A 6913-nucleotide genomic window follows, 5' to 3' on the forward strand; every position below is an offset into this window, starting at 1 on the left:
TCCTGTCTTATGTTTCCCTGTGTGTGTTTGTTATGCTGCTGCTTTATTTTGGCGGTCAGCTTCCTGTCTTGTCTTGTCTTGTCTAGTCTAGCTTTACTTTGTTTGTCTGATTGTCTTGCCCCGCCCTAATGTGATCCACCTGACGTCTCACCTGTTCCCCGTTACCTCGTTACCTCTTGTATTTAACCCCAGTGTTTCCTTTGTCTCTTGTTGGATCATTCTGTTTGTTCGCCTGTCAGCACGTCGCTTTGTCCCAGTGTCCCTGATTTTGTTCCTGTTTCCTTGGTCCTGGTGATTATACGTTTTGCCTTTTTTTGGATGTTTGCTTTTTGCCTTGTATTCTGGGTGGTTCGTTTTGTTGAGGCTTACTTTGTGTTTTTTGGACAATAAACCCCTGGTTACTACCCGCCTGCCGGCCTGCTGTCCTCATCTCTGCATTTGGGTCCAATCCCCACTCCTCCATAACATAATGATCCGACCAGCTATGGACCCAGCAGCCTTCGAGGATTTGGACAGGCTGGAGTATGCCGTTGGCCGGTTCGTCGTCGAGCTGGGGAAAACCACGGACTTGGGGCGCCGACTTATCATCTGTTCCCTGATAAGAAACGCTGTGACAAGCAAGCCCGGGCTCTTTGAGGTCCCAGGCATGAAGACCCTACTCCGGGAGGTTTACCAGCTGGAAGCTAGCCTGCAGGTCATTCTTACCCCCAACAGCGAGCTGGCGCCTAGTGTTCCAGACCCCCAGCTGACGACGACCGCCGCCGCGGAGCCCCAGCTGACAACTTCCACCGCCGCGGAGTTCCCCGGCTGACGACTGCCGCCGCCGCGGAAGATCCCCAGCCGCCAGCTTCCGCCATCGAGGCGGATCCCCAGCCGCCGACCCCGCCGTCGAGGCGGACTCCTGGCCGCCGACCCCCGCCGTCGAGGCGGACTCCCGGCCGCCGACCCCCGCGTCGAGGCGGACTCCCGGCCGCCGGCTCCCGCCGTAGAGGCGGACTCCCAGCCGCCGGCTCCCGCCGTTGAGGCGGACTCCCAGCCGCCGGCTCCCGCCGTTGTGGCGGACTCCCAGCCGCCGGCTCCCGCCGTTGTGGCGGACTCCCAGCCGCCGGCTCCGCCGTTGAGGCGGACTCCCAGCCGCCGGCTCCCGCCGACGAGGCGGTCCCCCAGCCGCCGCTGACCGGCGACTTGGACTCTAGGCCGACTTACTCCTCTGAACTTGGCCAGGTACTCAGCGTCACTGAACCCCGGCTGGCGCTCGGTGGTCCTGGTCCCCGGCCGATGGCCATCCTTTGTGGCCCTCGGTCGGCGGTTGGCGTCCCCGACCCCCAGCCGGTGTCTGGGCCTCTGCCCTCTCGGGGCACTGGCTCCCGGGGTCACCCTGGTCTCGGCTCCAGGGGTCCCCTGGGACCCAGTCCCCTGTTTTCCTCAGGTCCTGGTCCTAGGCCCAGGTCCTCAGGAACCCCTGTCTTTCCTGTCCTAGCCTCTCCTAGTCCTAGTCTCCCTAGTCTCGTGTCTGTCCCTGTCTCTGTCTTTGTCCCAGTCACTGTGTCTGTTCCTGTCCCCGTCTCTGTACCTGTTCGTATCCCTGTCCCAGTGCTTGTCCCCGTGCCTACGTCTGTCCCTGTGCTTGTCTCAGTCCCTGTGTTTGTCTCTGTTCCAGTCTTTGTCCCTGTCCGGTCACTGTCTCTGTCCCCGTCACCCTTCCTGTTCCCGTCTTTCTTCCTGTCCCCGCGTCCACCCCATCCAACTTCGTTCCCACACCTGATCCGTCTGTAGTCTCGCCGTCTCCGTCCGTCCCATCTAAAACTGCCCCTGAACCCGACCCCTCTGTCTCCATGCTGTCCGTCCCGTCTATGACCGCGTCTTTCCCACCTGTTTGTTCCGAGTCTAGCCCGTCCCCCAGTGAGATTCCTAGTACGCCCCCCCGTGGGCTTTTTCGTATCCCTCGTGTGCCTCTCCGTAGGCTTTCCCGTATCCCTCGTGCTCCTCGTGCGCCCTCTAGCGGGCTTTTCCGTGGGCTACGTCTGGCGCCCTCTCGTGGAGAATTTCGGTATACCCGCTCTCGGGTCCCTAGTGCGCCCTCTCGTGGGCACCCTTGTACATCCCCTCGCGCCTCGTAATGCCCTTTCCTTGGTCTATCTCCGGTGCCAGTGTTCGTTAGTCACCCATACTCCCTGTGTCTCTGTATATTTCTCCCTTTTTCTGTTTGTTTCTCTTTGTCCCTGGGTCGGTGTCTCCCCCGCTTTGTATGGACACAGTTGATCAGGTGAAAACTTATGAGATCATGGAAGTTGTTTCAGAAATGTGAATGTCTGTTCTTCTTCTTTCAAGTCTAGTGTAGTTTTTAGCTTCTAAATCCAGAGAGCCTTCTGTTTTGTGCGTGTTTTTAGGGAGAGATAATGGTAAACGTGTGTATGTATGTGTACCATGCTCTCTTCATTTCTCTGTTTGTACGCCCAGTACAGGCTCTACAACTCTAGTAATTACATTGTTACTGTATGTGTGTGTGTATATATGTATGTGTGTATATATGTGTATGTGTATATGTATGTATACGTGTGTATATTTGTGTGTGTGGTGTGTGTGTGTGTATATATTACTGTTACGGGATCCTGCATGTTTATATATGCATCTACATGAGTTGTTATGTCTTAAGATCCTGTCGTTCTTTACAGTGTTTGCTTTCAGCCAACCCTTGCTGTTTTGCCTTTTTGTTTTTTGTATCTTTTTGTGTTGTAGCCAAACATCGTCCTTCTTCTAGCTTCTCTGGTGGCACTCTGCTCTCTGTCCCCCACCTGTCTCGTTTAGTTTTTTCTGTCCCTGTGTTGGCATCCCCTCGTTTTGTCCCTCTCTTTGGTCTAGTCACGTCTCATTCTGTCCCCAGTCTTCTTGCTCTGTCTCTTTTTTTTGCTGTCTGCCTGTCTTCTCTGTGTATCTCCCGTTCCGTCTTCCTTCTGGTTGCCTGGTCTCATTGTTGTTTTTTCCCTCTCTGCTTTGGTCCCTGTCTGTCCCGCTCCCTTGTTATCTCTTTCCGTGTTTCACTCCCTGCCCCTACCTCCCTGCGTTTTCCTCTTTCCTTTTGTTTGTCTGTCTGACCCCTCACCTGTCTCTCTCTCTGTTCACTGTCTGTCTCTCCCTTTCTTCCATCGCTCTGTCTCTCGTGCTTTTTGTGCCTGTCTATCTTGTTCTTTGTCCCTCTCGCTTCCTTGTTTTCTTTTTGTTTTGTGTGGGTGTCTCTCTCTTTCTGTTACGGGGAAGGACGGACCCAAACGCACAGCTCAAAGTAAGGTTATTTATTAAGGGGAAAGAGAGGGAAAGGGGAGTGGGAGGACGGAGGAGCGAGACCCGGGGATGGGAGCCAGGGAACCAGTGAGGGCAGATGGATGGTGCAGGGAATGCCGGGGTTGAGTCCTGAGGGGGCCGGGAGCGAAGGCAGGGAAGGAGGATGGCGAAACGGGAGAGGCAGGAGGGCGAGTCCGGGGAGTAGGTGGCTGAGGAGAAGGCAGTGGGGTCGGAGACTGACGCGTTGCAGCAGATAGGATGGGTGAAGGGGGGCGCCGAGGGAGGAGGACCAGGAGGGGAGCCAGGAGCCAGCTGACCGGAGTGGAACTGAGGATGGAAAAGACAAGAGAGGTAAGTACAGGGAGTTAACATGCAAACAGACAAGTTTCTACGCCTTAAAGCAGTCGGTACTAGGAGTTCACCCAGGTAGTAGCGACGACGATCAGGTGAAGACTGGAGTGAAGAGCCGGAGTAGATATACTGGTGGTGATGATGATGGCAGACAGGTGTGGAAGGCGGGAGCGAGAGCAGGCTGGCAGGTGTGGAGAATGAGCCGGTTGATTGTACACAGGAAGCAGGTGTGGGCGGTCAGCTGGCATTGGAGATGAGGGAGAGGGAAAAAACAAAAACAACAAACAGCAGGCAGAGAAGCGGGAACAAAAGGCAGAAAGAAAAAACAAAAACACAAAATCAAATAAAAGGACAGACTCACGGTCAGCCGGGCCCCACCACAACAGTACCCCCTCCTCAACGGACGCCCCCAGGCGGACCACCAGGCTTGCCAGGATGGGCCCTGTAGAAATCATCCAGGAGAGTGCGGTCCAGGATTTGGCTGGCCGGGATCCAGGAGCGTTCCTCCGGTCCGTAGCCGGCCCAGTCACCAAGTACCGATAACCCCGACCCCTACGTCGCACGTCGAGGAGGCGGCGTACCGTGTAGGCGGGTGGCCGTCGATCAGCCGCGGAGGTGGTGGAGCTGCCACTGGGACGGAGAGCGCGCTGGTGGAGACGGGTTTGATCCGGGAGACGTGGAAGACAGGATGGACCTTGAGATGGGACGGTAATGTGAGCCTCACAGCAGGGGTTAAGCACAGCCTCGACCGTGTAGGGACCCACGAACCTCGGCGTGAGCTTCTTGGATGTTGTTTGCAGCGGGAGGTCCTGGGAGGACAGCCACACCCTTTGGCCGGGCTGGTAGGCCGGGGCTGGTCTTCGGTGGCGGTCGGCCAGGCGTCTGTTGCGGGATGACGTCCGTTGCAGCGCGGCCCTGGCCTCCTCCATACGCGTCTACACCGCCGTAGGTGTGCCTGGACTGACGGGACCGCTACTTCCTTCTCCAGGGCCGGGAAGAGCGGGGGTTGAAACCCCAGAGCGCACTTGAAGGGGGACATCCCAGTGGCAGCGCTGGGCAGGGAATTGTGGGCGTATTCGATCCATGGGAGGTGGGCACTCCAGGAAGAGGGGACACGGTACGCCACACACCTGAGGGCTGCTCCCAGGTCCTGGTTGGCCCGCTCGGTCTGCCCGTTGGTTTGCGGATGGTGTCCGGACGACAGGCTGGCCGTAGCACCCAGGGCTTGACAGAAGGATTTCCAGGCTTGGGAGGTGAACTGGGGTCCCCGGTCAGACACGATGTCTTGGGGTATGCCATGGAGCCGGAAGACGTGGAGGACGAGAATCTTGGCGGTCTCCAACGCCGTGGGAAGCTTCGGCAGGGGTATGAAGTGGACTGACTTGGAGAAGCGGTCCACCACTGTCAGGATAACGGTGTTGCCCTGGGAATTCGGCAACCCGGTGACGAAGTCCAGGGCGATGTGGGACCAAGGCCGACCGGGGATGGGTAGGGGGCGGAGTAGACCGGCGGGCCGTTGATGGATGGTTTAGCCCGGGCACACACCTCGCAGGCGGCCACGAAGTCCCGGCAGTCCTTCTCCGCTGTGTCCCACCAGAAGCGTTGGCGGAGCAGGAACAGCGTGCGGGCCCGGCCGGGATGGCAGCTAAAGCGGGAGGCGTGTGCCCACTGCAGGACCTGGGAACGGGCTCCGGGAGGGACGTAGAGTCGGTCTGCCGGTCCGGTACCAGGGTCGGGGTCGGTGGTCTGGGCACGGCGGACGGTGGACTCCACTTCCCAAACCAGGGAGGCCGCCAGGCAGGAGCGAGGAAGGATGAAGTCAGGCGGGCTCCAGGATCATCAGGGGCGTGGAGGCGAGACAAGGCGTCCGGTTTGGTGTTCTGGGTCCGGGACGATAGGACAGAGAGAATTCAAAACGGGCAAAGAAAAGGGCCCACCTGGCTTGCCGGGAATTGAGTCTCTGGCGGGAGTGAAGGTAGGAAAGGTTCTTGTGGTCAGTCCAGATGATGAAAGGCTGCTGGGCACCCTCCAGCCAGTGCCTCCATTCCTCCAACGCCAGCTTGACGGCCAGGAGCTCCCGGTCCCCCACACTGTAATTCTGTTCTGTGGGAGAGAGGCGTTTGGAAAAAAAGGCACAGGGGGTGAAGCTTATGGTCGGAGGGTGAACGCTGGGACAGAGTGGCTCCCACCCCCGAACTAGAGGCGTCTACCTCCACCACGAACTGGAGGGAGGGGTCGGGATTGGAGAGGACAGGGGCGGTGGTGAACAAGGACTTAAGACGTGCGAAGGCTGCAGCGGCTCGGGGGACCAAACAAACGAAACAGACGGGGAGGTGAGGCGAGTGAGGGGGGGCGGCTACGGAGCTGTAGTGGCGAATGAAACGCCTGTAGAAATGGGAAACCCAGGAAACGCTGCAACTGCTTAACAGAGGTGGGGACGGGCCAGTACACTACAGCTTTGATTTTGCGGGGTCGGCACGTAGCCGCCCGCCTTCAATGATAAAACCGAGAAAGTGAACGGAGGGGGACGCTGAACTCACACTTCTCTGCTTTGACGTATAACCGATTTTCCATGAGCGCTGCAGCACTAAACGGGACATGTTCGGGTGTTGGACTGGTCGCGGGAGAAGATCAGAATATCGTCCAGGTAAACAAACACGAAGCGGTGGAGGTAGTCAGGAGAGCACATCGTTGACCAGGGCCTGAAACACAGCAGGGGCGTTAGTGAGACCAAAAGGCATACCAAATTACTCGTAGTGACCTAACGGCGTGTTAAACGCCGTTTTTCCACTCGTCCCACTCCCGATCCGGACTAGGTGGAGCGTTTCTGAGATCGAGCCTTAGTAAAGACGGCGGACGGGAGAGGGACGTGTACGGAATCCATAAGGGGCAACGGGTACGGGTTTCTGACGGTTATGGCGTTGAGCCCCGGTAATCGATGCAGGGACGGAGGTCTTGTCCTTCTTGGCTACAAAAGAAGCCCGGCGCCCAAGGGGGATGAGGGGAAGGGCGGATGATGCCGGCGGCGAGGGATTCTCTGATGTACTGCTCCATAGCCTCTCTCTACGGACCGGACAGCTTGAACAAACGCGCACCTGGGGGCAGGGGAGCGTCCGGAGAAGGGCTATGGAGCAGTCATAGGGGCGGTGGGGGGGCCAAGGACATGGCTGGCCCTACTGAACACCAAGGCCAGGTCGTGGTATTCAGCAGGGACCAGAGACAGGTCTGGGGGTTGGAGGGGTGGTGTCAGCATCGAACGTCCTTACCGGGGGCTCGGGCG

This window comes from Etheostoma spectabile, chromosome 3 (assembly GCF_008692095.1).
Source record: "Etheostoma spectabile isolate EspeVRDwgs_2016 chromosome 3, UIUC_Espe_1.0, whole genome shotgun sequence".
Taxonomy (NCBI): domain Eukaryota; kingdom Metazoa; phylum Chordata; class Actinopteri; order Perciformes; family Percidae; genus Etheostoma; species Etheostoma spectabile.